This window comes from Cynara cardunculus (assembly GCF_001531365.2).
Source record: "Cynara cardunculus var. scolymus isolate 2C chromosome LG 2, CcrdV1, whole genome shotgun sequence".
In the NCBI taxonomy this organism is placed as follows: Eukaryota; Viridiplantae; Streptophyta; class Magnoliopsida; order Asterales; family Asteraceae; genus Cynara; species Cynara cardunculus.
The window spans coordinates 40,242,770-40,253,152 of record NC_037529.1 but is presented as its reverse complement, the minus strand read 5'-3'; positions in this window follow the sequence as shown (position 1 = coordinate 40,253,152).

Below are 10,383 nucleotides of genomic sequence, written 5' to 3'. Positions count from 1 at the left end.
AAAATCAGAACTGATAATGGAACTGAATTCAAGAACAATACTCTCGGTTCATTCCTAGAATCCATCGGTATCACACATACATTCTCAGTAGCCCGGACACCGCAACAGAATGGTGTGGTTGAGCGTAAAAATAGAACGTTGGTGAAAGCGGCGCGTACACTCCTAACGTGTTCTAAACTTTCATTATTCCTATGGGCTGAAGCAGTGGCGAATACATGTTTTACCCAGAACCGATCTCTCTTTCACAAAAGGTTTGGTAAAACTCCCTATGAAATAATAAATAAAAGAATACCTAATATCAAATTCTTTTGAGTATTTGGTTGCAGGTGTTTTATCTTAAATGACAAAGAGGACAGAGGGAAGTTTACTGGAAAGGCTGATGAAGCTGTCTTCGTAGGCTATTCAAAAACATCTGCTGCATATAGGGTCTACAACAAAAGGACAAAAATCGTCAATGAGAGTGTCAACATTTCATTCGATGAAGTTATTGATGTGGCTTCTAAACAACACGTTTCAGGACCCGGGCTGATAATTAATACTACGCGGAAAGCAGATAAACCTGAATCTTTGAATTCTGATTTAGATTCTTTGTTTGAAAACTTTTATGATGAATATTTCGAAAATAAATCTAATCAGTCCAATGATTTGTCCATGAATATACAAATCGAACAACAGTTAACTGGTCCATCTGCTGATGTTCCAGTAACTGAAACTGAAGAAGAAACAGAAGAAGTAGATGAAGAAATTCAAATGGAAATTCCTGACGGTACAGTTCAGCGTGAAGAGGATGTAAATACTAACGTGCCAGAGGTGGCGGTCGTTGAAGATGAAAATACCTTACCTCAGTCAGATACTCAACCTACCTCAGTTCCAAACATTGAGCCTTCACCTGAACCTATTCCTATTAACTCCCCAAATGCTTACACTTATCAACACTCAGATCAAAGTTCCTATATTCCCCTACCTCATAGCAAAAACTGGACCATGAATCATCCAATACATCAAATTATTGGTAATCCATCAGCACCTATTCGTACTCGGTCTGCTACAGCTAATGAGTGTTTATATTCCATGTTTCTGAGTAACATTGAACCAACTAAGGTGTCTGAAGCCTTAGCAGGATCCGGACTGGATACTTGCAATGCAAGAGGAGCTGAACCAGTTTGAAGCACGAAAAGTCTGGAGATTGGTACCGCGTCCCAGTAATAAAACGATTATCGGTACAAAGTGGGTTTTCAAAAACCAAAAGGACGAAGATGGTGTTTTTGTCAGAAATAAGGCCTGGTTCGTTGCAAAAGGATACAATCAGGAAGAAGGTGTTGACTACGATGAAACTTTTGCCCCGATAGCACGGATTGAAGCTATAAGGACATTTCTAGCGTATGCTGCACACAAGAAATTCACTGTGTACCAGATGGACGTCAAGACGCCATTCCTTTATGGTGTTCTCAAGGAAGAAGTCTATGTTGCTCAACAGAAGGGTTTTGTGGATCAATCAAAGCCGGATCACGTATACATCCTTGACAGAGCCTTATACGGTCTTAAACAAGCGCCGAGAGCCTGGTATGACATTTTATCAGAATTTCTAATAAATTCAGGTTTCTCGAAAGATAATATTGACACGACCCTCTTTATCAAAAAGGAGAATTCGGATATTATTTTGATACAAATTTATGTAGACGACATAATATTTGGATCTACAAACCCAAAATACTGCAAAAACTTTTCTACCTTAATGGTTTCTCATTTTAAAACGAGTATGATGGGTGAGATGAACTTCTTTTTAGGACTTCAAGTAAAACAATTATCTTCAGGAATTTTTATTTGTCAAACAAAATATATTTTTGATATCCTGAAGAAATTTAATTTGGAAAACTGTTTATCTAGCAAAACACCTATGGCTCATGGAACGAAAATACATGATGATCCATCTGGAAAAGCTGTAGATCAGAAAACATACCGAGGCATGATTGGTTCTTTAATGTATTTGACGTCTTGTAGATCGTATATAATGTTTTCAACACATCTTTTTGCCAGATATCAGGCTAATCCAAAGGAGTCCCATTTAAGTGTCGTTAAGCGCATTTTCCGTTATCTGAAAGGGACTGCTAATCTTGGACTCTAGTATCCCAAGGGTACTTGCTTTGAACTAACAGCATACTCAGATGCAGATTATGTAGGCTGTATGTTGGACAAGAAGAGTACTTCGGGACATCTACAATTTATGGGAGATAAACTAGTCAGTTGGGTGTCAAAGAAACAAAACTGTGTATCCATCTCTACTGCTGAAGCAGAATACGTAGCTGCTGCTAGCTGATGTTCTCAAGTATTATGGATGCAGACATAGCTCAGAGACTATGGGTTTTATTTTAATAAAATTCTCATTTATTGTGATTCCAAGAGTGCAATAGCAATTTCTTGTAATGTTGTTTAAGACACTAAGACCAAACATATATATATCCGGTATCATTTTATTAAAGATCATGTRGAAAAAGGAACCATTGAGTTGTATTTTGTAAATACAAAATTTCAGTTAGCTGACTTATTTACGAAAGCTTTAGATGAAAAACGCTTCAGTTTTCTAGTATCTAAGTTAGGTATGCTGAATTTGAAAATTTGAATTTTTATTAAAAACAGTTCAATTTCTTGAACTGTATTTAATTAAAATTCATTTGGTCAAAATATCTGTTTTTTTTATACAAATCAGTATTTCATTTTTTTATTTGATTTTAAATTCTTTGATCGTGGAAATCTATAATTGAGGGGGAGTGTGGAATTTTATCTGTTTATCTAATTCATATTTTGAGGTAATTGAATAATATCTAAATTTTTGAAAGATTTAAGAATTTAAAATAATAAGTGTTTGGCCGATTTAGACTAATCCAGACAACACTTTGTCCAATTTCTTGTAAATCCGGACAAAGTAGTGTCCGATTTACGCTAATCCGGACAAAAGGCTATTTGATAAACTCTTATCCGGATAAGGTTAGATATAATTCTAAGGAGTTGTGCGATTTTCTAAATCGCTTGATCATTGTGTCCGGATTCCTAAATCGCTTGATTTCTTTGTGCGTTTTAAGTGTTTAAATCGCTCGTTCCTTGAGCAATTTAAGTCTTATATCGCTTATCCTTTGAGCTATATTCTTTGTAAATCGGATGACTCTTGAGCGATGTTCATATAAATCGCTTGTGCCTTGAGCGGTTTATCGTCCGGTTTAACACAATCATTGTGTATATTTTTAAATCGAACACCTCTTGTCCGATTTATCCTAATCCGGATGAGCCTTGAGTGGTTTAGAATTTGAAGAGTTTTCGTGTTTTACTATAAATACTCGATCTGTTGATCCCAGATCTCTCAATAACACTAATAATCGAGTTAAGAATAACAAAATTATAGTGTTTTAATGAACAAAATGATAAACACTCAAGAATAATGAATGAACATTCAAAGAACAATCTTGAGTGCTAATAAATTCACTTTATTCAATATGAAAACGTAAAAGCGACATTGATTATAATAGGCCTAATCACCTATTTATACTAAAAAACTAATTAGAAGATAACTATCTAATGAGACTATTTAGCTAATCTTCTACTAATGGATAAAGTTTATCTAAGCTATGGATAAGCTATAAATTATGATAAACTTGAAATCTAGCTGTTGATTTGTCATCTCCAGTTGTCTTTCATGGGATGATAATTCAACCTTATCTTTATATCTTCTTCGTATGCCTCTGGTTGAATTGCTGAAGAAAACTCTAAGTGTCGTTGACCAGAGGACTGATGAAAATGCTCTTTCCATTGCATCTCTGGTTGTTCATCGATCATCCGGTTGTTCTTCAGACTTAGTCAGTTTTTCCTTATTGTCTTCATCGGTCTTCTGGTTCTTCATCACTTATCGTTCCTCATTACTTTCACTTGTTAACTATTGGGGTCTAATAATATCCCCCAAGTAATGAAAGAACATAAGCTAATCTACAAACATAATTGAAGAACGAAGACTAATCTAAAGAAAAACATCAAATTCCAAATTTCCATTGGATGATGAATTCTTACAATACTGGAAACATAGATTTACAACAAGGAAATTTTTTTAAAACTCCATTCATGATCTACCTTGAGATATATCCCAGAAGCACAGGAGCAGTCTTCGATAACTGAGGACTGTCGATATCTCATGAATGAGTTGATTCCCATCTTCTCTTCGTATATGAGACCTGCCCAGTCTTTCTCTGATAACCTTCTGAAACCACTCAAGTGTATCGGTTGAATACTTGAAGGCTTCAGTTAGTCTGAAGAATTTCTTTACCCCGAACTCATTCTTGAAGACAAGTCCAAGCTCGGGTTGAGTTAAGACAGAGGAAGATCTCTTCTCCTGGAGGCTAGGAAATTCTTCATTCGGTAGGGTGCACGAAAGTCTCTTGATACCCAAATGTAGAGAAATTTGAAAATCACTCTTGGCTCTGTGCTTCACCAAGGTCTCCATCGTCTTCACTATCGCTCTGTTTGCTACCCCAAATCTTATTCCTTGATCCTGTCGCTGAGCTGTGAATGCATAAAGTTTGATCAAGTCGTAGGGGTTGAGATTGATCAAGTCATTATCATTGAAGACGCTGACCTGACCATGAGCTCTCTCCACCATGTACTCGATATATCTTATTGCTCTATTGGCGAAGGTCCTCATTTTTATATCCATTACCTTCCTTATCCCATCATTTGAGAAGACAACTTGTGGTGGTTGGGTAGTCTGTCTAACAAATCGATGATGTAGGAGGTCCATGGATTCTGGTGAAAGAATTGGAGGATTGAGGGATAGGCTCTCATCGCGATCGTGGTACATGTATTGATGGATATTTTCCATCATGATGGGTTCCCTTGGTGGTATCTCTGGACGTTCCTTAGCGACTCTATGTTCTGTACTATTTCATTGACTAGGCTCTGCAGAGGATGCCTAGATGAAGAGGGAATGCCCGCTTGCACCGTGGTTGGTTCGATTGGGGGGTGTTTTTAGGTAGAGGGTTGTCTATCAGTTGGGGGGAGTGTTTGGGTAGAGGGTTGTGTATCGGTTGGGGGTGTGTATCGGTTGGCAAGAGGATGGTTTCTTGGGTTGGCTCAGGTTCATCGAGTTAGGTGATAAAAGGTTGTGTATTACGAGGGGTTGGTGATGGGGTTAATGGTAGGTCTGGTGTAGGTGATGGAGTAAAAGGTGGGTTGGTTTCTGTTGGTGAAGTGGATGGATTTTCATCGGTTGGGGAACTCAACACGATGGTTTCAGGTGTGGTAGCAAGGGGAACATTTACATTAAGTACATCTTCAGAGGGCTGAGCCTCTAGTTCCCTTGTTTGGGTTAAAGGGGATTGTTGTGTTTGGGGTGATGGAGATGGTGAGTTTTGTTGTTGGTGATGGGATGTTCAGGGTGCAGCGAACTCCATTGCTTGTGGAGCGGTGGCCTATCTCTCCCCCTCATGAGGACCAAGACCTTGATCATCGAGGTCTGGATCCTTATGCCTTCGTCGTTTGAGGGGACGGCTTGATGAGCAGGAGGCCTTTGACCTGTTCTTCTTCCAAAGCCGTATATGCTCGGCCAAAGTACACACTCGATCCTTGTTGCGCCGTTGTTCCATGGTGCGAAGGAGAGTGTTGGTTCGATCCTGCTGTTGTTGAAGACTCTTCCTCAGTGCAATGGTAGGCTCAACCGATCTGGCAAAAACTTTGCACTTATCTCATTGAACGATGAGATAAGTGCCTTGGATAGAGCCCGAAGGTCGGCTCTGGAGGCAAGATCTATGCTTGATGAGGGTGGTGGTGGCACAGAGATAGTGGCGGATTTTGATGGAAGATGTAGAAGGTTGGCGATGAGATTCCTCACCTCTGCAGTGAAAGAGGAGAATGTTGCATCGAAGGATGGGCCTGTAGAGGGAGGTGGAGGTGGTGGAGGATGGGGTATGTTGGCTAGTATGGTGGCTGGGAATTGGGTTAAGGTGGTTTGGATGTTGGTCATTTGGGTGGTGAGGGAGGTGAGGATTTCATCGATTGATGAAGATGTGTGTGGAAGTGTTGGTCAAGGGAGTTGGATGAGGATTGTGGCGGGTAGGGCGTTGAGGGTTTGGAAGATGGTGTTTATTTGGGTGGTTATGATGGCTATGGTCTCATCGGTCACAGTTGCCTGGGCCGTGTTGGTGGCGATTGAGTGGATGAGAAGTTGGTTTCTTTGGGTGGTTAGGGAGGAGGTGGTGTTGTGGTGTTAGGTTACAGTTTGTTGGAGCATTTAGAGACGGGTGGTATTGTCTCTGGTTTGGTTGGTAAGGGTGGTGAGGGTCTGTTGAAGGGTGCCAAGGGATTGTTGAAGGGTGGAGGTATTGATTGATGGTGGGTTGTCAACAATCCCTTGGATGATGAGTTTTAGGTCTTCCAAGGACCACTGAACTAAGTCAACAAAGGCTTGGAACTCATCCTTTGTTACTACATCTGGTGTGGAGGTAACCCCTGCAGCAACGGATGCTACAGGTTGAGCCTTTGCTCCTGAGGCACCTTCAATGCCTTGTGAAAACGTAGGCCTTGAAGGACTTCCATCATGTCCTTGATAGCGCTCAAGTGAGGAGCTATCTCCAGATGTTTCGACAACTTCTTCTTCCTCCTCAGCTTCAGAGGCCGGGTAAGAGAAGTAAGTGTGTTTCCCCTTCGCTAGATCAAGTATCAAAGGGGGATGTGGTGCACGAAAGGAAGATCGCTCTGAACGATCTTGGGGTTCATCAATGGCAGAAGCAACACATGTTTCTGGGTGTGTGGGTGGTACTATCGAGCCTTGAGGTGATGGGGCTCTTATGTCTTCATTGCCTCTCTGTTGGGAGAGGGGCGATGGGTGTTGTGGTTCCTCGGATAAGTCATCTCCAGAGGCCTGAAGAATGGCCTCTGGATGGTTGGCTGGGTGTGGGATTGGACTGGGTGGTCCTTGTTCAATACCCCTTTGGCCTTGATCGCCAGGGGTAGATGTGGTGGTTGCCCTTTGGGAATTGGGAGGGGGATTTGTTTGAGTAGGGCCGGGGGATGCACGAGGAGTGTCATCAGCATCTTCATCATCCGATGAAGATGCCTCATGTGCTCCCTCGCTTTTTTATGGGGACGACTCTATTCGCTCTGGGGTAGCTGCCCTTGGTTCATTGGACAGCAGAGAGCGTTCGTAGGTTCTGTGTATCTCAGATGTCTGTGGAATGACACTGAGCATGGCTCTAAAGATGGGTTTGTTGGTGGTGTATCCTTCCTTCGATAGAGTGGGTCGATGGGCATGCATTTTGTAGATGGGGGTGAATGGTTCTTCGGCCGGGAGATCATGTTTCCTCATCGCATCCCGTATGAATAGAGCGAGGAAACGAGGAAACAGAACGAAGGTAAGGGGCTTGCCGGTCGCCTGGAGCTTGCTTTTCTTGACTACGACCGTGTGGATCTCATTGTATATGAGAAAAGCGTAGTCGAGAGGGATGTTGAAGAAAAGTCCATACATGATGGTCATGATGTTGATGTTGCCTTGGTCCATCGACCCCAGTTTGCAGGTGAGGGCCCTGTTCAAGATGGAGAAGAACATGTTCCACATTGGTGGTAAACATTACCTTTTGAAGTCGGAGGCATTGCGTAGGTCACGATTGTAACCTAGCATGTGGATGAACCATAGGATGTCGGAGGTGGTGGGTGGCTCGGCATATTGCTCGATGCCGAGTTCTCGACGAGTGGGAATGCATAGTACTCGGGATACTTTTGCCCGCGAGATTTTGAGCGAGGAAATCATGTCCTTTGGGGCGTCAATGTCCCCCATTATCCCATGGCTTTCAGGGTCGAATTCGCAGGTCTGCCAATACTATTGGACATACTTTAGCGGTACGCCGGTGTCAGTGAGAGTCAGTACAGGGAGAAGAATGCAGTTCTTGAAGAACTCGATTATGACGGCAAACCTGTCGTCAAAGAGGGTGTTTCGCAGTTCAATGGCGTGGTTGTTGGGTTTCATTGGGAGGAATACGATGGTGCGGCTGTCGACGCCGGTGGATTGAACATGGTTGTCCTTGTTATTGGACTCTTGTGATGCGGATGAAGACATTGAATAGGAAGTTGCAGGTAAGTTCGTTCGTCAAAGGATGTTTGCAGGTTTTAGGAAGCGTAAAGAGTAAATGGAGGTAGAAGAAGGGTATTTATAGGTAGGGAGGAGGTGGGGAGGYGGGGTGGGGGGTGGGGAAYATGAAYAGGTTTTCTTGATTATTATATTTAAATAATCATGAAAATGGGAGTCGTTTGGGTAAAAGGTGATTTGATTTGTAGATCGTGAGCCGTCTTGAGTGTACGTGCCATTAATGTTGGAGGACACGTGTCAAGGCGGGGTTAGGGAAGGGAAATTGGAAAAGGTTTATGGGGAACAAGCTGTATTTGGTGTCAGGCGCGTGTGAGGATGACGTATGGATTATTTCAAATAAGAAATTATTCCAAATAATATCTCGTTAAATATTAATCCAAAAAGAATTGAAATTTAAAATCCCATCTAATAATAAGATTAATACGAATTACGAAGTTTTGGTCTTCTAAAAACCCATGTTGTATAGTTTTTAGTCACAAAAGATGCAATTTTGTATAATCTTTAGAAAGTTTTTCAATTTTGATGGGTTTATGGATGAAAGAGGTTTTGTTATGGAACCAGAGGAGTTCTGGTTTCACATAACTCTTTTGATGGGGAACCAAAGGTGCTCTGGTTGAATATCGATGAAGGAATTCATCGATGAAATATTGGATTGCATGATTAAGAAGTCTTGGATGACAAACCAGAGCTTCTGAATAAGCATGGGCAATCCATTATGTAGAACCAGAGGGGCTCTGGTTAAATGCACATGGCATTCATTATTTAGCATTTAGGTGTCTAGAGGCTCTGGATAGTAGAACCAGAGGCTTTGGTATTGAAAATGCATATTTATGCAATGGAGATTCATGGTGAATGAATAGTTCCCCCTCAAATGATGTATGTGGATAGGATTTGAGTTTTTGAAACTCCCCCTAGAAACAATAACTATATGGATTGACATGACCAGAGGCTCTGGTCTATACAACCAGAGGCTCTGGTTGTGGATGAAGATGAAAAGATTTATGAATTATGGCTAAGTATGCAAATGGATATGCATATGAATGGGTCTTTGAGACCAGAGGGCTCTGGTTCCAAAGACAATGAATCCAGAGGCTCTGGTCTTTAGAACCAGAGGCTCTAGTTGCAAAGACAATGATTCCAGAGGCTCTGCTCTTTAGAACAAGAGGCTCTGGTTGCAAAGGCGATGAAAAGAAGTATGAAAAATGGTTAAGTGCATGAGTGAGAAAAAAAGGGGGGGACCCTTTGGGTCCAGAGGGGCTCTGGTTACAAAGAGTATGAATCCAAAGGCTCTGGTCTTTAGAACCAGAGGCTCTGGTGGTTTTAGAAATGATGAATGAAAGGGGAATTAGCGTGCCAAGTCTTATTTGGAAACTAGAGGTCTCTTGTTGCAAAGGACTTGGAAACCAGAGGCTCTGGTCTTTAGAACCAGAGGCTCTGGTTACATAGAAGAAATGCGACGGAGTCTAAAAGGGTTCTGGTCTCAAAGGATGAGAATCCAGATGCTCTGGTCTATAGAACCAGAGGCTCTGGTCCCAAAGAAAGAGAATCTAGAGACTCTGGTTTATAGAACCAGAGGCTCTGGTTGCGAAGGCAATACTTAGTGAATAAAAGCTAAGTATTTGCTTTGGACCAGAGGTCTCTGGGTCCAAAGGCGATAAAAAACTTTAAGCCATATTAAAAGATTTCTTCATGGCCAAAGGCTCTGGTCTTTAGAACCAAAGACGCTGGTTTGAAGTACTTATTCATTATGGCTTCTTTATATGTATCACTTGTAGGCATAACCATGAGATATTGAGAATCTCTAATTTAAGAATATTTATTGCCTTTAAGTGGTGAGATTCAGCATACCCATCTTGCTGACTAGGAATAAAAATATTTTCTCATCAAGAGCTTTTGTGAAAATGTCAGCAAGTTGAATCTCAGTGGTAACAAAGTACATTCCTATATTATCTTTTTCAACATTGTCTTTTAGAAAATGGTATCTTACATCGATGTGCTTGGTCTTGGAATGCTGCACTGGGTTTGCAGAGATTGCTATGGCACTCTTAGAGTCACAGAGGATGGGAATTTTGTCATAATAGAATCCATAGTCCTTAAGCTGAGTATTCATCCAGAGAACTTGTGAACAACAACTAGCAGCAGCAACATATTCTGCTTCCGCTGTAGAGGTTGAGACACAATTTTATTTTTTGGATGTCCAACTTACCTGCTTATCCCCCAAGAGTTGATAGCTTCCAGACGTGCTCTTTCTATCAAGCTTGCAA